Source organism: Lonchura striata, chromosome 1, assembly GCF_050655825.1.
Source record: "Lonchura striata isolate lonStrDom1 chromosome 1, ASM5065582v1, whole genome shotgun sequence".
In the NCBI taxonomy this organism is placed as follows: domain Eukaryota; kingdom Metazoa; phylum Chordata; class Aves; order Passeriformes; family Estrildidae; genus Lonchura; species Lonchura striata.
In genome coordinates this window covers 42,679,528-42,701,308 of record NC_140703.1, presented here as the reverse complement: position 1 = coordinate 42,701,308, position 21,781 = coordinate 42,679,528, and the positions used below count along the sequence as shown (strand labels likewise).

At 33.7% G+C, this 21,781-nt stretch overlaps 1 protein-coding gene and 1 long non-coding RNA gene across 9 annotated transcripts in view; one reads left to right on the top strand and one right to left on the bottom strand.

Moving 5' to 3' along the window:
* The window catches only part of CNTN5 (contactin 5), a 592,231-nt gene that overhangs the window by 541,050 nt on the left and 29,400 nt on the right, over positions 1-21,781 (bottom strand). The window lies entirely within an intron of this gene.
* The window catches only part of LOC110470011 (uncharacterized), a 32,747-nt gene continuing 11,407 nt past the window's right edge, over positions 442-21,781 (top strand). Inside the window, exon 1 of the long non-coding RNA XR_002465338.2 lies at positions 442-500. This is a non-coding gene — a long non-coding RNA (uncharacterized LOC110470011). The remainder of the gene's footprint in view (positions 501-21,781) is intronic.

The following is a 21,781-nucleotide window of genomic DNA, read 5'->3' as shown; positions in this document are numbered from 1 at the left end:
GCTGCTTTGAGTTACCTGCATTGCTGGAAATAAAGAAAAAAGACACACCCTCCTCTCTTCAAATAGAGGAACTTTTGCTTTTTCTGCCTTTTGCTACTCTGTAGAAAGGAATAAAGGACGGGAAGGCATCTCAAAGACTCTTCTGTGATTTACATGCCCTACACAGGCAGTATCTGACCTTTAATTTGGCTAGATGTTCATTGATTAGGACTGAATCTCATTAAGACACAATCTACTGGGGGTGGTGCAAGAGAAAATATAATATTGATTAAAAAATAAAATAATCCTCCTTTCTCGCTCACCCTCCTGACTGACTTAGTTCATAATTAGCCTTCTCATCTAGCTTTCCTCCTACATGTTATATAGCTGTCAGTCAGACAGGAAGCAAGATCATAAGAATGCAATTAGAAATTTCAAATTAGCAGTCAAGCACAGACATGGGATGGATGAACCTGCATCATGCCCAGTATGTCATTTGACTGAAGTGTGATCACAGTAATGTGAGTTAAAGATTTTTATTTCAACATAAAAATATGAATGCTATTATGCATATGATACAGTTTAGGAATTGCATCACATTTTTATTATACAGGATAACCATAAGAATCAGCTGATATGCATCAGTACATAAGGCCATTTTTGCCCTAAAATTTAAGATTGAAAAGGTTATTTCTGTTTACTATGGGAATACGTTACAGCAAAAGCATTAAAAAGCAAATTTGGCCACAATTGTCTCCGTGTTAGCACTGTAGAAAGGAATTGAATGAGAAAGGACAGCCTTTTCCTTTCTCTTCCTTTTCCTGATCTTGTAGAAAGGTACAGTATCATGATAAAGGTTCAGAAGTAATGAGACAATACGAGGCTATTCCCAAGCTAAATCTAGGCTTTCTAAAAAGTGACTGCAGCAACAACAGTGTTTAAATGAGTTTAGATTAGCTTTGCTCAAGTTGTATTTGAGACTAGCAGCATCTGTTTTGGGATTTACAAGATTTTCAAGTTCTAATATAACAATTACTGTTGTATTTATTTGGGTTCTAACTTAATTGTTGGCAATTTTTTTGAGAGGGCTCTTTATAGAAAAAAAAAAAAAACAAACAAGTAGCAGATTTGGTGTATTAGCAAGGTAATTTTCTTTCTGATAGAAGAATTAATTTGAGCTGACCTATTACAAACATCACTGGTTTATTCTTTGGGCTCTTCATAATGATCAGTCACTGAGAAATGAGCACAGAAAGCCACAGTAAGCAACTTCAGCTGGCATTTACCACCACTGAGTTCACTGAGGTGATGCTCTTCTGCTCTCTGCCATGATCTGGGTAAAGCTCAATGTTCAATACGTTTTATTTCTATTGACCATTTAATAGATTGCTGTGTTTCCCTGTTCATAACCCAGAGTTTCAAAGGAGTTCAGTGTTGTATGGTCTTCCTAAAAGGTTTTAATCAAAGCCAGCATCTCACCCCAGTTCATTCGATAAAAGAGAAACAGCAATCCACCTTTGAGGAAAAGGAACTGGAGACAAATCAGAATCTAAAATGATGGAGTCTGGTAGAGGAAATATGAGTTTCAGAGCTTCCACTGGGGTTTACGCATTGTTTGGCCCTGTGAAAACAGAAGAAACACTTCTTCACAAGGAACTTTCAGATGTAGTTTTTTCTTCCCATCATCATCAGTTTTTACACTGTGGGGACTTCTGGTGCCAGGAAAATTTAAAGCCAAATAAAATTTTAGTAAAGAAAAAAATCATGGAAAAGCAAGGTCTTACTATTACTTGATTAATACAATGTGATACATAGATTGAGAAGGAGTAGTAAATTTAAAGCTCTTTAGAGGAACACAATTAATGTATTACTTGGAGTTTCATTTTATCTGCTCTGGTATTAAAAACACCCTGTTCTACCCCATTTCTTACTGAAATTCTGTTCAGATATTTACAGTTATTACTCTGTTTTAAGCTTGTTTTCAAAAACACTTGAGCTGATGTATGGCATTCTTTTAATTTAAATCCAAGTGGGCATTTGCTCTTTTACATTTTCCCCCATCACAGCAAGAGTTCAGGAGTTCTTTTATGTCATCTGTGTGGCATTTTAAAAGAAGAGCCTTGCCCCTAAGGTTTCTACTCCTAACTTGTACTGCAGACCATTTCTTCAGACCCAGGCATTTAAAAGAGATAATAGCTCTGGATCTGAGGGTGCTACTCCCAGACCTTTTCTGTTCCTTTAGTCAAAATTGCTGTGTCTTTCTTAAAATTATGGTAAAATGAGACATCAGCTAGGATCTCCTTTGAGAAGTAGATAATAAAATCCACTGTTAAATTCACATGAAAATGTTCCTACAGATCATTCTATGCTCCACTTAACAATGTTGTTAGCATGTCATTAGAATATATTTTTTAACTTTGAGGTTAGTGTATAACTTTCATTATAGAAATTAGCAAAGAATAAAAAATCTTGTAATTTCTTTTCTTCCTACGAGAAGAGCCCAAAAAACTGGAATAACAACTTTAGCAGGTATGAACAAAGCACAGTACACAACATTGCAAGTACTTGCTGGGAAAGACCAATAGAAAAATATGCACCACTAAGATCTGAGAAAAGAAAAATGTAGGTGAATATATTCTTAGTGCTGAGGAGCTAATTAATAAAATAAGTTATTTGGTTTCTGTGCAATGGATGACACAAATACTAAAAAAAGACGGAAAAAAGTCAACTTTTGTATGTTGTAGTTTAATGTTGAGAATGAGAGTTTAAAAAAAAGTAGAAATTCCATTTCTCTCAAGGAGAATAAGCATTAAATTTAGTAAGCAGAAACATTACCCTAAGGAGAGACTGAAACTCCAAAATGAGTTACATATCAAACACAAACTAATGCGTCATGCTAGATTTTTTTAAGCAGAAGCTGAAAAAAAAGAACCCCAACATCAAAGAAAGGAGAAAAATGCTGATCTTAACACACAAGTTTAATTATTTTTGAATACTATATTCACAGTTTGCAGGACCTGCCAAAACAGGAAAGTCCTCCCTCTCTCCTTCATCTTGTTTCTGTTTGTTTGTTATTATGAGATGTTAAAAATCTTTACACAGAGTTCCTATTTATTGTATGCAGTAGTTTTGAATCAAACATTTCCATATTCAGAAATGCTGATGGGCTTAAACCTTTTACAAGAAAGGGTAAGATACACAATATGAGATTTTGATAGTTAAATTATTTCAAGAACGTGTGTGTGCTAGTCAAATTATTTGATCTCTGGTTCAGTCTACTGTTCTAAATATAGAGGTATATATATTTACCCATAGATATATACTAATGAAAATGTGAGTTTGGTATTCCTGGCCCTAGCTTGGTTTACGTACAACACCTCCTCACAAACTTAATTACCATCTCTAGTAATTTGTTCGATTTTCAAACCTTTTAATTTAAAATTGTTCAGGTGCCAGCATCCTAGGGTTGTTGGTGTAGATTTACCACTGTCTGAAATATCAACAGCAGCAGCTCCTACTTTTGCAGAACTGGTATCCTGCATCTCTGTGGTTCCCTGGACATACCCTCTTTTTCTGACCAGCAGTATTTTCTGACTGCATTTCAGTATTATCACCTTTGACCCTTCACCTTTTTATCTGGAGTACAAACAACCAGAGAATACAGTGAACAGGGATGGCGAGGTGGGACAAGAATAGGTCTGATACCCAGAGGTTGTGAGTGGCACTGCCGCAGCTGGTGAGACACTAGTGGTGCCACAGCAGGGACAAATTTGCAGGGCCAGTTTGAATGAGAGTTCCTGACACATCCTCCCAGTCCCCAATGCCTGGTGCAAACCCCTAAGGCTGAGATATAAGCCACCTTCCCTGTGGGAGAGACACTGTTTGAAACAGAGTCACCAGCTGAAGGAGCTGTAGGAAGAGGTGAGCAAACTGCATCATCGAGAAGGGATGGACATGAATTGAGGGATCCTTTGGCAGAACCTGAACCCCATATTCTGTCTAAAGTGTGACAGGTGGAAGCTGACCCTGATCAAGTAGAGGATACAGGATGCCAGGAAGCAGAAAGCCAGAAGCTTGAAACTTTGGTGACAGAAGGAGAAGCTTTCCCTGCTTTGCAGCTGTGCATTGACAGACTAGATATGAAGCACTGACAAAAGAAAAGAAGGAACAAGTTTTTTCACATCACAGTGGAGAGATGTCTGAAGTTTGACTTGGATTTGGATGAGATATTTTGAAAAATTGTCTTCCAACATGAATTGTTCTAATTGTTCTATTGATTCTAATCAATGATTCTATGACACCAGTATCTTTGAAATTTCCAAACTGCAGTCACAGATCAATACTCAGGATAATTTGAATGAAATATATCCTACAAGCCAAATTTGACTGACTGCAGCAGTGTCAAGATTCCTGGAAATTCTGGACTTGGTGTTTCCATACTTCATGGCCCACTTTTCTTCCAGCAGATATCACATGACTTGAGCTAAGCATTCCAATCTCATTTTCTGATGTTTCAGGACACATCTCACCATGCCAACAATTATATTATATCCTGCTCCCATTTTATGTTTAAGAACTGTAAGCTTTTTCTGTCATTATAATACTGTGAGATTGGAACAATAAACATGCTATTTATAATTTTTATTATAAATGCTTCTCTTTTATAGAACTAGTAGTTCTTTGCAAACAGTGCTCTGAATCTTCTTTCAGTATGTGCCTTAAAACCAGTTAAATTATTTGAATTATCTGTACATCTTAAATATCATGGACTCAATCACTGATGTTCATTCAGATTCCATGAAGAACATCTAATAAGAAGGAAACAATTCACCATTTCTTTTACCTGTGGAATAGTCTAATTTTAGAATATGTTAAAGCAATCTGAGTACATTAAAGAATAACTATGTCCCCATAATTAAAAATTAGTTTTTGCTTATTGCCATACCCCAGATTCTTTGATAACTCCTCCACAGGAGGTATAGTAGCTTTTGTCTTTTCCCATCTGAAGCTGTATATCACATATCCCCAGAGAACTTTGTATTACCAGAAAATGAGAAGGAAAATAAAGACATCTGGTTTATAGGATCTGGGGTTTGCCAGTTGGCCTATGAATCATCTGTTCTGGGAATGATATCAATCCATCTTGTTAGATACTCTAACAGTTTATACCTGTTCAAATACAGTCTTTAGAGAATTTAATCCTCATTTAATATGACAAGAATTCAGAATATATGTGAAAACAATCAAATACTTTAAGGAACTAAAACTTCTATTTTTCTATTCCTATTTAGTTTATCTATTTGCTTTTATTCCTATTAGTTATTACTATTTAATTTTATTACCTATTTGCTATTATGTAAATATTTTGTTACTACCAAGATATGCATTCAGAATACTATGGATAATTTTTTTTTAGGAAAAAATTCTATACAAATGAGCAATAAATGCAAATGAAGAAGAATGCTGCAATGAGTGAAATTATTTTTTTTTAATTTGAACTTTCTGTTAAAATGATGCATTTACACAAAATATTTTTATTTCTCATAAACTGTATTTTAAAACAGAATACTACTCAATTGCAGAATTCAATTAACTGAAGTAGTAAAATTTTTAATGCTTAAACATTTTAGTTAACATTTTACTAAAAATCGAAATATTTGGGGATAATTTTTTTTCTGAAATAGACATTTCACATACTTTTAATAAACACATATCCCTGCTACTGAAGTCAGACCATTTGTATTGTAAACAACATATTTGCAAGGAAATGAACAGATCTTTTTATTTAATGCAGCATATTTTTGGTAATTCCAATAGCTTTTATCCAATCCCAATTATTTTTCAAAACCAATGCACTCCAGTTTGTATTAAGATTATTTTTATCACATTTTTCATTTTTCAGTCTAATATATTCAATTAAACTAGAAGATATCATATGTAGAAATAAATAATTTCACATCAAAAGCAATGAAAGTTAAATTTATTGAATTCCTTTTAGCAAAACCTTTAAGTTAAAAAAGTCACCTGAATATTTATGTCTTAGAGTTACATTATTTTGAGAAGACCTAAAGTCATTTCAATGAACCAATATTTACTAGTTGTAGGAGTAATATTTATAGCGCTCTTCTGAAGAGTGGAATGGGAAAGAACTAACATATTTAATGACAAAAAAATAAACAAACAAAAGAGTGAAAGATTATTTAGTATTTTTCCCTTTTCATTGTAGAATTGTTAGATATCTTGAAATTTGCCATTAAAATAAGCAGGTAATAAGCATCATTCAGCTCACACTGAGGGAGAGGAAGGAGTTTTCCAAGCAGCTACTTGGTTACTGCTGGCTGTATTCTGAGTGTGTGGTTTTCTAAATCACAGAATAATGATACAAGATAATTCAGATCCAAAGGGTCTTCTGAAGGTCTCCAGCCTGGCTGGAGTTTGACTTCTTGCTCAGTACAGGGTCTCCCATGAGATCTGATGAGGTTTTTCTGGGCTTTGTTTTGAAACACCTGCAAGAAAAAAGACCACTACTTGTCTGGACAGCCTGTGCTGCTGCTCAGCTTCCCTCATGGAGAAAAGGTTCTCCTTATAGGCTCAGTGTGCCCTTCACACCTCTGTTTATGTCCATTGTCCTTTATCCTCCTGGTCTGCATAGCTTAGAAGAGCCCAGCTTCATCTTCTTGATGATCAGTGATGCTTGTTTAGGCACTATCATGTCTATCCTGACACATCACTTCTCCAGACTGAAAAATTCCGGTTCCTCTAAGCCTCTCCTCACAGGACAAGTGCTCCAAACCTCTAATTTTGGCTTGATTCTCTGCTCTCAATCTCCTAGCTAAGCCTGCAAGAAGCTCACCCACTTTCCATATTGCACAGATTCAGATGTAAAGCTGGAACACTGAATATATTGCTTTTACAAGCAATAGCTTTAAACCAGCCAAAATTATATAAAGAGCTTTCTGAGCAAGAGATGAGGAAGATTTAGGAAAAAAAAAAAAAACAACCTTTATTTAATGCCTGGAGGATTTAGATGAGAAATAAAATGAGTGCTTATACACTACTCATTCAGTGCATTTACTCAGGTTTTCTGATTGATATACAGACTAATATTTGACCACACAAGAATAATTAATTGCTAACATATTTTTTAATCTTGGTGCTTGTTTTTACATTGCTGAAATATTTGTCTTTCCTCAGCTTTAATATGATCATCTGTTCTTCCTTCCTATCTCTGAACTCTTCCTCAATTGTTTTTAATGTTTTTCCCTATTTCGCTTTGCACAATGTCACAACAGGATCCTACTGTCTTCCCTTCCTGCTGAAAATCCCATATCTGCTCCAACAATGTTTCTAAGTCTTCAGATTTTTAATATCTCTGCTCCAACCAGTCTCACATTTCATTCTCTGCAACACCTCTTTTGTAGCTATATTTGTCACAGCTGGAATAAAATTTTGCTTTTATTTTTTCCAGCGACATTTTTAATATATATTTATTTTGTTCAGTTGTATTTAGCTGAAAACAAGGAAGGTAATATGAAATAAATCCCTATTCCTTTGCACACCTTTGTAAGATTACTACTAGCATTATTATTGCTAAACTAAGGAACTACCATCATGTGACTTCATCTCTGTGTTTTAAATTTTATAGATGTTTATTTTACATTCAAGTATTGCAATCTTCCTATGACTTAGGTGTTTTTACCCCCAAAATTACCTGTCCTTTGTCCTTATAATTTATAGTTTTATTTTTGTCCTGTAAACAGTTGAAGTAGTTGACTGCTGTAAGCTCCTTATCTACTCAATTCTAATTCTAATTCTAATTCTAATTCTAATTCTAATTCTAATAATTCTAATTCTAATTCTAAAATTCTAATTCTAATTATATTCACACCTTTTATGTACTTTCTTCAATCTGTGAAAATAAAAATATATTCACATTTCTAATCAGTTATCTGCAGGTCATAACTGTCTTTCCAAGCTGTTCTTGTATGGTTCTCTTGCACCTCTGGATTTTAAATTTATATGTCAATAGTAAGCTGTCAATGTAATTACAATTCTGAAGTGCATTACATACCTACTTTATATATGAAAACAGAAATAGACTGAAAATTAGTAGAGATATTCAAGTGAAATTTATCTTACAGGGATATCTCAAGGTGGAAGAGATTATGCAATCACTTAATATCTGCAGATATTTAAATTATTTTCATATCAGTCTGCTTTTCTTAACCAATTCAACGAGTGATGATTCAAATATAACTTTCCATGTTTTTCTGACATTTCCCTTTATAGATATAATTACAGTGATGATGAAAAATATTTTAAACATCTTTGGCTGAAGTGAAGACATTATTCTTGTAAATTATCATCTCTATATCTTGATCCTGCAAACACTTCAGTGTGGCAGTAGCTCACCCTGAATAGTCTGATTTTTATGCACATGAGCTGTAAATGTGAGTGAGATTTCCAGTTTTCAGAGCCAGAAAACAATTCTCCCACCACCTGACCTCTTGCTTTATACAGCCTGAAGAACTTTACTTCTCCAAAGACATTTGTATAAAGGAGATTCTTCTGCTGCAGGTGAAGAGGCTTAGAATGGTAGGTACCCATGCAGTTCACAGGCCTGGCCTGCATTTATTACAAAGTGAAATTCTCCAGAACAGATGTAATGAGGACACCAGATAGTTATCACAGTCAGTTTTTTACTAGCAGCAATAGCTGCAACTTGGCAAATATGCTGCTTGCTTCTGAAGACAGTATTGAACTACTTATGTAAGGCAGACTCTGAGACAACACAGTACACAGAAAAAAAAAAAAAAAAGCATTTTATTTTACTTATATCAGATAACTTTCCCTTTCCAGCCCTTAATTTCTGGGGTTTTTTTTGGCTTTGTTGATTGAGGGTTATTTTTGGTAGATACCAATTCTTTCTCTTCTAGCACTATTTTGTGATATTTAGCATACCCAGAGTTGTTTAAAAGGGAATTAAATCTCTCAGTGCACTTCTTGCTGTCATTCCTACTTTAAAAATACTTTTAATTTAGACTGATGCTGTCATAAACTGCAAAATTAATTCACTGATATTACAGGATGGCCTTTCCTTATATACTGGAGATCAAGAGTGAATCTTGGAATTATTTTCAGATATGGAAAAAGGCAGAAATTGTGAGCAGAGTTAAAAGTTCAGTGAATTCAGTGAATCACTGTGATATTTTATTTTAATTCCAATTCTTTAACATAATCACAAAAAAGTCACCTTATATTTTCAGGACAATAGAAAAGTAACTAGTTTATGATCAACTATTTCCAAGTTTAAATAACCTGAGAAATAAAACTAAAATGTAACACATATTGAATTCCTTTCACCATGATTTTTACTGCTAAAGTTCATAGATAGAACTTTGTACCCTTTTAGAAATAGCTACATTTCTTTATAAATAAAACTATTTTATTAAACAACTGCAGCTCAAGAAAGATATCAGTTAATCAGATGTGAGTATATTGCCAACAGCCACCAGAGACTGATTAGTTATCTGTAAGAAAGCTTACAAACGCCCAAGATTTCTAATCCATCACAATTGCTAAAAGCCTTTTTAGCCTGTGAAGATGTAGGGATGTAAGATCTGTGCTCATAAGTGTGCCAAATACTTGTAGAATATTTTCAGGTACTTATCTTAGGTTGTAAGACATATGTCAAAAGGACTCGCATGTAAAAATGGCATTGTTTTACCTGAATTTCCTTGTTAAAAAATTCATAATAAATGTCAGTAGTGCTACAGCTTACAGTCACACATCTTAGTTTTAATATTCCAGATCTCATGAGGAAAAAAAATGAAGAAAGAAATAGAAGCTCTAATTTAAAATTCCTTTAGTGCAAGCTAAAATTTTAGAATTGATTACCTGTCTTCTGTAAAATGCCATTAAAGAGTACAGATACAGAGTGTAATATGGAAAGAGTAAAATACAATACACTGTGACTTCACAAGAATGAGAAGGAAAAATTTAATAACAAGGTTTTTATCACACTTGCTCAGAGATTTTCTCCCTCTTTTGTTTTCAGTTCCATTCATGAAAACCCATAACTGAAAATGTAAAATGAAGGTTAACATTGACAAAATCCATGATAGCAATGTAATTTTGAATAGTGAAGGGAATTGTGTTCACTGGGGAGTGAGAGAAAATTGAGAAAACGACAAAGTTTAACTGGAAATATTTTTACTAAAGGGCAAGGATTCTCAAATTACTTGCATTTGGTTACAAGCCTCTCCTTGCCTTTGAAATAGACATCCCTGATCCAGGAGAAATATAATAATAATTGCTAATCTGTAAAGAGTTCCATATCCCCATCCCTGGAAGTGTTCAAGTCTGAATGGGGCTTTGTTTGGGTAACCTGGCTTAGTGGAAGATTCCTTGCCCATGGCAATGGGGTTGAAGCTAGATTATCTTAAAGATCTCTTCTAAATCAAACTATTTCATGATTCTATGAGTCTTTTAGAGTATATCTGGAGTTTTTACCTCTTCTATATTCCCTTAATCTCCTGCTCTTTTGAGAAGAGTTTTCTAACAGAGAATTCAAGTTGCACCAAACTGTTTGGATTTTCCTAAACACATTTTATTTTTTAAAGTTGGTTTTATTTTGACAACCTAGAAGAAAATCTGGTCAGTTTATTGCAATTTACAGTAATATTCTGATTTTTCTCTGATTCCAAATCTGAACCAAATATTCAAATGTTTTTCTTCTCAGTGCAGCATAAAAACCCACAGGTGATAATATACTCCAAGCTCCTAAAATATTCAAGTGATCCTGGCTATATCTGATCTTCTTAGGGAAGCTTCTTCTTATCATATGGAATCAACAGATTTATTTGTTTATTAATTATTTTTATTTATTTATATTTATTTATTGCTTATACAGAAACTGATGATAATGTGTAAGTGACAATTATTATCTTGAAATATACATATATATCTACATGGAAGTTGGAATAGATGACCTCCTCAGGACCTTTCCCACCTTCTGATGATCTTAACATTTTTAATTTTTTTTTTAAATATAAGAACATGCAGAGATACTGTGTCACATTGCCAACATTTGTTTTCACTGAATGCTTTTTTTCACTTATTTCTAGAAATTCCCAGTACCTTATGGGACTGTACCTTCTATCTCAAAATAATACCAATAAAACTCCTTCAAAACATATCACCTCCCTTGATGACACTTTTCTCTAATTTATTAAGGAGAAGAGCAACATGTTCTGAGATCTGTGTCATGAAAGAAGAAATTCTCTTTATTATAGCAGTCCCTTTTGTTGAACTAGGATTCCCAGCATTTTACACTGGCATGTTTATTGTTTCACAGTTAACTCTGAAGTGTTATACTTCATACAAAACATGAAAGAGATTGAGAAAATTGTGGTCTGCAGAGGGATTTTTTATCTTTAAATTTCTTGACAGGATAGCTTTTTTGTTCTTCCATTCAGTAGCAATAGCAGAAGTTTCAAGTCCATTCATTAATATTATCAGAGGACTAAAAAAGTAGGTGGCATCATATTTTTCCTTTTTGTGATTCAGTCACTGGTATTTATCATTAATAGCATAAAACATAATTTGGTGCTGTTTTCTGTCTATGTACCTTAAGGCTGCAATTTTGTTTAGTAGTGATTCTGATTTTCTGGAACCTGGAAAATCGAATGTGTTGTCTTTGCATGCCCACATACAACCAGTCTAACGAAGGGCATGTGGACTGCTACTGAATCTATCAGCACTGGTGCCATGTGATACCAGAGCCAAGGTGTTATCAGAAATTGATTCTCTCCTTTCAACCAAAAAAAAAGGGAGGTTGTCTATTCATTCAAAATGCACTTGCAGGAGTTGAGATCCTCAGAACAGGTTACTGTGTAAATCCCAATGAATGCAGGAATTTATACAAAATGACTGGACCTTATTTCTCCAGACCGGCAGCACAAAGGGAAGGTTTGGAAGTTTCAGAAACAAAGTCTTCTATAAAAGTAAAAAGATACTAAAAAACTATTCACAGACATAGAACCATCAGCAAATTTTCATTAACATTCAGAACACTTCAGCATCAAATGTATCAGCATTGTTATCTAAAAGCTTGTACGATTCTCCTACTTTTGAATGACTGATAAGAACAGTCCCAGTTTCCAATTAAATCAATTACAAATCTCCTTCTAGCTTCACTGGTATATGGATCATGCCCACAGTGCATCATTTCATGTAACTTTTATTATAATTCCATACACTTTGTTAAGTTCAGATATGTGATTTACAAAGGTGCAAGCTGCAGCAGTCTTCATCTTTGTCTCTCTAAAAATGTTAACAATTACCTTTAGGTACCCAACAGTTGCTTTAAGCTGAGTAAAGTCTGTTTCATATAATAAAAACTACTGACACTCATGTTCAGGTCTCCTAAGTATGAAACAAAAGTAAGTTTGTGAGAAACAAAAGTAAGTAGCTCTGTAAGTGCTGAGGTATCACTTAATTCTTAGTTGCAAAATCTGTAAAAATTTTAAAATAACTAAATCTGTGAAACAGAGGGAAAAATAGCTCTATTTTGAGAATGTAGTGAAAATACTACTACAAAATACACAAAAGATAAATATTTGTACAGGTAAGGAATTCTATTAGAGGATAAAAGTCTACTTGAGCTTCTAAAATGCACAGCTGGTTGCACTGCAACTGTGCATGTAGAACAAATCTTTGTTTTAGTATATAAGATGTCTGTATTACTATCAGAGAGCTGTAATTAAGTCATAATATTACAACTTAATTAGTTCTTAAAATGAGGATGAAGAAACACTGTTCCTTTGTGTAATTTCTAAGCTTATCTTCCCAATATCTTGTGATTCTGTAATAATATATAAAGTTATTCCTGATGTACTCTACTATCAAGAAATAGTCAAGGTAACATATCTTGCAGAATTTCAATAGTAATGACAGTTAAAGTGTAGGAATTGTTTACAAGTAAATTAATTAATTAAATTCTATGTCATCAATTAGGAAAAACTTTCTCAGTGTTGTTAGCTTTGCTCTCAAATATAGTTGGTTGAAAAATCCTTGGCAAAGCTTTGTTTCAAAAGTCAAGTCTGTTAAAAATGAAACTGAGTAATTTTGACTAGATAAAATTTTAATCTGAAGAAAGTTAAAAATAATAATTTAAACTTTTCTGCTTTGTTATTAAAGTACTGTAAGGACTTACAGAGCACAGCAGCCCATCTCAAACACTGTTTAGGCCACAGAAGGACTTTGCCATGAGATAGGCACACAGTGAAGGGACAGGATGGTGTAACTCCAGGCCTGGAACAGGTGAGGTCTGGCTGGTATGTCCTGGTAATGGTCCAGACAAAAATCCCACTGGCAAACTGTGCAGGGAAACAACTGCTCATACACATACCCCAGTCAAAGAAAGATCACCCCAAGTTATGGGACAGAGGGCATCTGTGACCATCAGCCCATCAGCGAACCACTTCCCCCCCCCAGTATGCCTTTGTGGGTAAGCGCCCACACTAGAGATAAGAAAAACCTGGCACTATTGTCTGGATGTTATCTCAGACCCAGGGGGAATGGAACAAACCTGCGGGAGAAGAATGTACTGCTGATTATGGACAAAAAGAAGGCAGATTTTAAGAATCACAAGGAAAGGTAACTCAGAAACTGTGCTGAAATCAGCTTTGTTTGGTAAAATGTATAAATAGGGAAAAATTTTGAATGACCTCAGGACCCTCACCATTGAGAAGCCCAGGGTGAAGAAAGACCAACAGGACACTGCTGGATCCATGGACTGTGACTATCTTCTGCTTCATCCTTTTCTTTCTCAACTCCATCTTTTATATTTCTTTGTCTCTATCTCCATAAGATTAATTGTTAAATATAATCTGTATTATTGACTTTGGCATATCATCTCATTTGCACTTTAATTCCAGCAGAAGCATCTCGTGATTCACATCGTAACAAATACAGACCAACTTTGGTATGTTAACAATTAAATGTAATTTTTATTTCTTATCTGCATTTCAGCCTTTACAGCAGTTTGACCTTTTCTTGTAACTATATGTATAAAATATTATACAGATTACGTACTACTACTTTAACATAGTCTGATACCAAAACAGAATAACTGACTTCACTGAAATAAAAAAAAAAATCGCAGAGAAGTCTTCTAAAAACTTCATTTCATATAAAAACATCACATTAGATAAAAATTCCAAATACCACCAGTCTTGGTAGAGCTTCCATGAAACTCATTATGTGTCTGAGTTCACAGCATGGTTTCTGTGATTCTTTTAAATGTAAAATAATGCAAAGGATTTGAAAACACAAATATTGTGCTGACATGATCTTAAAATAAGTGAGATAACAAACAGTCAAGAAAGCATAAGCATATGAAGAAGGATTAGGACCCAAAGGAAACACAATATCAACGGCTTTAAAATAAGTGGTGAAGACTTTAATCTTCATAAATATAATAATTGAGTTGTTAAGGCTGGAAAAGACCTGAAATTCTTGGAGCTTTTTTGCTTTTAGTGGAAACAAATACATCAGCTAAGAAAATAGAGTTGAGCTAGCAAGCAGCAGCAGTGTTACTTACTAGTATTGGTTCAGCTCTTGCATTGCCCTCCACATTACAAATCACAGCTTGAGAAAAATTTTAAGAGCTTCTTACAAATTAGGTTTCTACATATGTAAGAAAGTTTGTATTCATGCATGTCTACCAACTGTGTACACTGCCTTAAGTGTGCTACTGAAACACAAGTGTAGTTCCTCCAACAGGAACCCCATTCGTATTCTCCGAGCCTGCTCTGGGCTGTCACTCAAAGCAGAGTTAAGGGGAATGACAGAGATTCAGTTAAAACATACACTCTGTTTTTTTGAATTAAAATGCTAGTGTAGACATATCCTCTACCTCTGGGATAGGTACAAACAAACCTCAGCAGTGATTTGCAACAAAGTGAAGGGTATGGTCAGGTTTTTTGTCTCTCAGCATATACACAGGAAGAGGGCTGCTTAGAAAGGGGGGCTGCTACCAGAAAAAAAAAAAAAAAAAGAAAGAAACAGACAAAAAAATATCAGCTTTCCTGCATATCTAATGCCCAAAGCATATAAAAAGCTTTCTACATTTCTCTCTGCTTGCTGAATCATTTACTGCTGAAATATGTTTCTGAGAGCTCAACAGCATTGAGCATGGTGCGATAAGGCATGACAATGACAGAATATCTATCAGCAATTGATGAAGCAGTGAACTGGCTGAATTCCAACAATTCTGAGATTTTAGGAATAGCCATGAGGTGTACTTGCCATACACTATGCTGGGATGAGAGCATTTGCTCAGTTTCTTCTGGTGTCTAAACCAGATAGATGTGAAATAAAGAAAAGCTTTATGTTTATTTACAGCAAGTATATAAAATATTAAAAAGCTTGGTTGTATTAAGTAAAAAAAAAATGGTAGTATTATTTTCCTCATGACAGATCTTAATGTTTTGGTGTTTTCATGCTGCATGACTCATGAAAGCTTCAACCATCCGTAGGAAAATTTAGTGTGTTTCTTTCCAATTGTATCAACAGGTATTGAGAACTTGAAGATCATTCACTGAAAGTTTGTTTCAGAGAAGATGGGTAATTAAATATGGATCTTTTTCTGGTCTGCAAAGAATCCATATTAACATTTTAAAATATACACATTATTTCAAGAATGTCGTACAAATATCTTTGTAAAGCCTGCACCATCTGGTAAAGACAACCATAATTTTCTTCTCTTTATTATAAATATATATGCATAAATATAAGTAAAAAATGTAACTATATGCATATACATATTTTAGAGATTATTTAATTGCTTCAAAGAAAGAAGGATTTTAGAAAAAGTTTAAGAGAAAGTTAAAACAAATCTCTTCAGTTGATAGATTGGAGATGCTGAAAATAATTTTAATTCATCATAACCCAGAGTGGTTAGAAGTCCAAATACCAAAAGGGATAGTTTCTCAAAACAGATAGTTTTTGGGTGTGCACACTTCAGAATGAGATTACCAAGTATCATAATTTTGAATGGTAAATTGCCTATTATACCATATTTGGTGTAGGAGAATCTGGAATCTGTTTCTCCTGAAGAAAAGTTTTAACTAGAGCAAGGGAGAAAATGTGGTGTTTCTATCACTTTCACAGATAAAAAATTATGACAACAGTCATAGAAAAGAAACCTTGACGTGAGACTTCAGAGCAAGATAGGCAAGATAATATTGCAAAAGGTCATTATTCCAGTATAACTTTAACATCAATATCCAGTGATATCCTAGGTAATCCTATTAGGGTCATCTATTTTATTACTTTTTCCATTTAAAATTTCATTTAATGATTTCTTTCCTAAAAAACACATATAAAATGAAAAAGAAAAAGCCCTCCTTTGTGATGAGGCATTAATAAAATGTCTTGGAATATTAGTTTTAAAAACCTAACAGTCTCAAAAGAGTATTTTTATAATTTTGCTGATAATATTTTGTTTTCTTGCTTCAGAATGTTTTTGGTTTTTATTCAAACCCCATGTTTAGTAAAACACATTCTAAAATCCTAGACTTTAATATTTTCTAATAAAGCTGAATGAAAAATATAATGTATTGAAATTCTGATTATTTAAAGCAACTTTATTTTTCTTCATGCATTTTTCTATGACTAATTTTTTCAGGTCTGCACTCAAGTAGATTCTTTAGTCCCTCAGTATTTTCAGAGGACAAGCATTTTTTAAATCTAGTACAATACAGGTTTTAATTTTATAGGGACCACTACCTCAAGGGATTAATTACAGAGTAGTAAGATTAGAGAGGCAAAGCTCTTCTCCCAAGGCACTACAACATAAACTGCTATGGTAGAAGGAAGCAAATGACAAAAAAAGGTCTGTGTTGCAGATGATGAAGTCATGGAAGTAGAAAAAAAAATAAAAAATTTTTAAAGAGACAGAAGCATGTCTGGTGTGTTTAGTAAGGAAAGTATTGCAAGTCTGTGCTCCAAGGATAGCAGTGTTCACTCTCCATGGAAATGAGAGGATCAGCTCTAGTGGGCACAATGGAAATCCTTTCCATCCCTACCACATTCTACTGGTGAGGTCAAAAGGAGAACAGTCTGGTCAAAAGCTTAGCTCAGTGTCAGTTCATTCCTTCTTTTAGTATGTATGCTTGCACTTCATAATAATTCAAACTTCTGTTTAAAAAGAGTATATGATAAAATGTGTCATACCACCCATTTCTTTAAACTTATTTTTTATGGTCATCTCAAGATTGTCAAATTTTCTGTCTTTTTGGATAAAAAATCATAGCTTCTCTTCCTTATATAACCAACCGTCTTTCTTTATTCTGTTCAATAGAGTTATTCTAATTTACAATAATGAGTATTTATATCTAAAAAATATTTTAACAAGAACCCCACCCAAGTAAGTTGGATATTCATCTCACCTACTGCCCACATCTAATTCTATTAATTTATATCCTTGCAGGAAGCCCTAGGCTCCCTTTATAAAGAAGAGGAGAAAACAAATCACTTTTAGAATATAATCCATATAATTTGGGTTTCAATATGTGCTTTAAAGTGAGACAGATAATATATATCTAGAAATATATGAAATATATGTAAGACAAATCTAGGGAAAGCCCCTAGATGAAGACATCCACAGTGTACATGGTTTCTTTTGTTAGATTTCCTTTTTCTGTACATACAGAGCTATATAACAGAAATATTTGATATTTGTGTAGCAAGGAACCTATTGGATATTTGCAAAAAAACAAAAAATAAATAGCTTATCTTTCTTACAAGTGTTAGACAAAACAGAAGTGCTTTGGGGAGAAATCAATGCTGTTTTCAAGTTAGACCGATGAGTTTTGAGTCCATCTGCTTATCACTTGAGCTTTATATTTTGATCACATGCAATAAAGGGCCAGAACTAAATAACATTTTAGTTCAGGACTTGTCTTGCCCTCAATTTTGTACTACTTTGTCATCGTGGATAGCACTTGCAAATCTAAGGCAAAGGGGTTGTGTTGTACTAAACCTTTGAAAGACTGCTGCTTCCTTATGAGATATTGAGAAAAGAATGTATTTATTTTTTAATATAATTTATTTAAATGCAGAAAGTCACTCCCATGTCTCATCGATTATGCCAGGTGTAACCAAAATCTAATATTTTTAACTCCAGCTCCCTTTGCTAGAGAAGTCTGTTTTGTTCCAGTGCCTATTGCTTAGGAAAGGTCAATTATGTGGAAAATAAAATTGGTGTTTTAGCCTAGAGAAGGTGCAGAAGTAAACAAGTAAACATACTGTCCTGTTTCTGACGCAATAAGTTGTGTTCTGTTATAGTTTAAATTAAATTTAGAAGTGTAAAACCTCAGCTATTTGAGAAGGATGAAGTAAGGTGAAATCATCTGGCATTCCTAAAAAGAAAATTTTAAATTAAAAAAGAAAAATCATCTTTCTGAACTATATATAAAATATCCACCTATATCTCTTTTTGTGTAGCCAGGTTTCTGTTTGAGACTTTTTAATTCATCACAGTGGATGAACATGCCCATGTGATTCAAAGAAGTCTACAAAGGCAGCATTTTCAAATTTGTTCTACTTTATTGTAAGAATGAAACTAACTGATAAAAAATATCAAAAGGATCATTTTTCAGAAGTGTAAAGTAACAGTAAATAATAGATTACAAGAGAGCACATTGTTGCTATTGACTGTCTTTGATTGTCATCTTTGTAAGCTTATGCATCAAGAAAACAACTATTTGATGAATTCTTACATGATCATGTATATTAATATATTAATGTATTAACATATATTAGAACATAATTTAAGTTATATTATCACCTTTTTTCTCCACACATTGACTCTCATACCATTTCCTAACAGGTTACCCTTAAATGCACTGTAATATATTAAAGTATTGAAGATTAAATTACTGTTGTAGCTATGACTATTAAAAAAATTTGTGTGCCTCAATTATAATCTAGTCTGTCAAAAACTGAATATAATACTTCCATACAGAGTAATGTAAGTTCTCTGCAGTCATATCCACAAATTTTAGCAGTAGATTTAGCAGTAGTAAGGGACATTAAGAGTAAGTTTAAATTATTTATTTGATTATTCAGATTTTGTGTATATTCTATGATGAATTTCTTCATTTGTTTCTTTGTCCAACTGCTTTTTCTTATTCATTAAAGAAAGGCAGATGTAGAAAATTTTGCTGTCAAATTGTCAGCAAAATTAATTTTAGTTGTCTTCAGAAGAATTGTGTTGGTTTTCATCCAAAAAGACTTGCCCACAAAATGAGACAGTTGCACTGTAATGCAAAGTACCTATCTTGAGAAAGTAACTTTAAATAATTTTTAATCTGGTATGTCCTACCATTCTATTTCCTTAGTGTAATAGGGACAAGTAAAATAAAGCCTGGTCTTGTTTGTAAATAAATATATATTATGTCAGAGTACCTCGATCCATTGTATCTGTTCTGTGACAGTGTCCTGGTGCCAGCCAGAACAGGGTTAATTTTTTATGCAGTAGCCATGAGGGGGCATGTCCATCTATATCACCTCATATCATTGCCAGGGGTGGTAGAAAGGCATGCTCTCTTCTGAGAGATGGGGGTCCTTCCAATTGTTAAAACCTGGCAGATGGAGCAGTCCGGTATTAGTTTATTGTCAGGGACTTTCCATGTAAATAGTTTCCTTTTTCTTACACATTTTATTATTAATACTGTTGCTGTTACACTTTGTTTGCTTACCTTATTGCTGTTTCCAGTAATTTTCTGTTATCTCAACCTGTAATCTCAGCCTTTTTCAGCTCCAGTTGGAGCTGAGACAAAGTGGATGTATTAAACTGGGCAACACCATTCTTAAATTATGACAAATAGATAAACAGAGACTCCATTATAATCTGTCAGATGCTCAAAATTTTCAATGAGTCCAAATGAACATTTTGAAATACTATTTTTTTATTAGCAATGACTGAATATAAATAAAAGGTGTTTGAATTAAAAAGGTTGTATAAAAAGACAAACTAGAGGTCATTAGGAAAAAATCACCTGTGAAACAGAAAATATGACAAACAAGCATAATGGTCTGAGGTTTTAATGAGAGGTCAAAACCTGGAGGTATCAGTCATTTATGTATTTTCAAAGCATATCAAAAAGAGAGGTCTATAAAGACATAACCTAGTCCAGCATACATAAACCTCACAAACACTGGTGTGGGAAAAAAATGAATAAAGGTTAAACACACTGAATTCTTAAATCCCAAATCTTGAACAAGACCAAAGAGAATTTTTGAACCCCTACTAGCATTTCACACACACTCCTTTTTCAAACATTGTTTGTAAAATTAGCTTAATTACAAAACAAATAGAAAAAAATCTTTTCACCATTTCATATACTGGTGACACTATGCTGCTGAACGCACGCTAGTTTTCTTCTAAATGGAATTAATAATTGTTTAAAGGAGAAGTCTTACTTAAATTAGGAAATGATTCATATAACCTCATTGCAGAAGATGTCTCACAGAACATATTTTTGGAAAAAATAAGTTTTCATTTTGCTGAGTACTCAGTCAAGAAGATCACATCACATGATTAGTATATATCAGAAAAAAACCCTACTTCCTACTTAATTTATTTATTTTAGGAATACTTCAGGTTTGCTGGCTTTTTCCCCCCATAGTCTTGCATCATCCACTTCTGTTGAAAATGGGGATAAACAAGACATTGGGATTTCCTTCTGTACATATATGACTTGGAATCTAAATTCCATTTTCAAGAATTAAAAGATACTTTTCAGATTAATGTAAGATAATAAATAACTGCATTTCAGCTAGTTAATGTTATTTTCCAAGTGTCTTTCCTGTCCTACACATACAATATGTGAAGTAATGTGATGTAGCTTACCTTGAACAAAGAATGACACTGAACTTTTAATGGACAATACAAATCATATTTCCAGGGAAACCTGCTATGAAACACATCATGTATAATAACTACTTACTGTCTGGGAGTTAGTTATTTGTCAAAACTCTTAGGTTCTTAAATGCCCACAACCCATGACCCTTTAAATTACCTGCAGTAAAATTTTACAAATATAACTAATAAATTAGCAAGTCTAGGTTTATTATATATCTGTTTTTAAACAGATCAAGAAGTTAAAATCCTGTAACTTCATTACTTCAATGAAATATGACAAAGTGATTGCAATAAAGGGAAATAAAAGCAATAGACTCCAATCAATCATTAACACTCCAAGGGGTTATTGCAACTGATCTTAAACCCATAAGAAACAATGCTTCTGGTATTGTATGAATGTGTTCTGGAGATGGCAAAGCACACCCCACAGGTTGCCTCCTGTAGGAAGTTATCACTACATTCAAAAAAACCCCAACAACCCAGCTGACATAAAAACAGTCCAAAAGAGCTTTTGTGTTTGACACACACAAAATGGATTTATCCATCTGTCTTAGGGTGACTTTATAATGCTTGTATCCCCAGCTGTCCATTCTGTTTATGTTGGATATTAATTTCTTCACCTTTAAGATTAGTTCTGAAAGAGAAAGGGAGAGAAAAAGAAACGTGCAGGTTTTTTGCAGAAATTGCACTCACTCCTCTGCGATGTCGCTCCTGGACTGTGTCTGCAGCACAAACAGACAGTGGGAGAGAACTCTTCTTTTCTTTTCTGCTTTTTAGTTAGGTTTTAGCTAGCTGAAGCAGAGAAGTTCCCCAAACTGTGTTTTTTCTTTTTCCTGGGACTGTTCAGCCCTGCTTTGGACTGAAAAC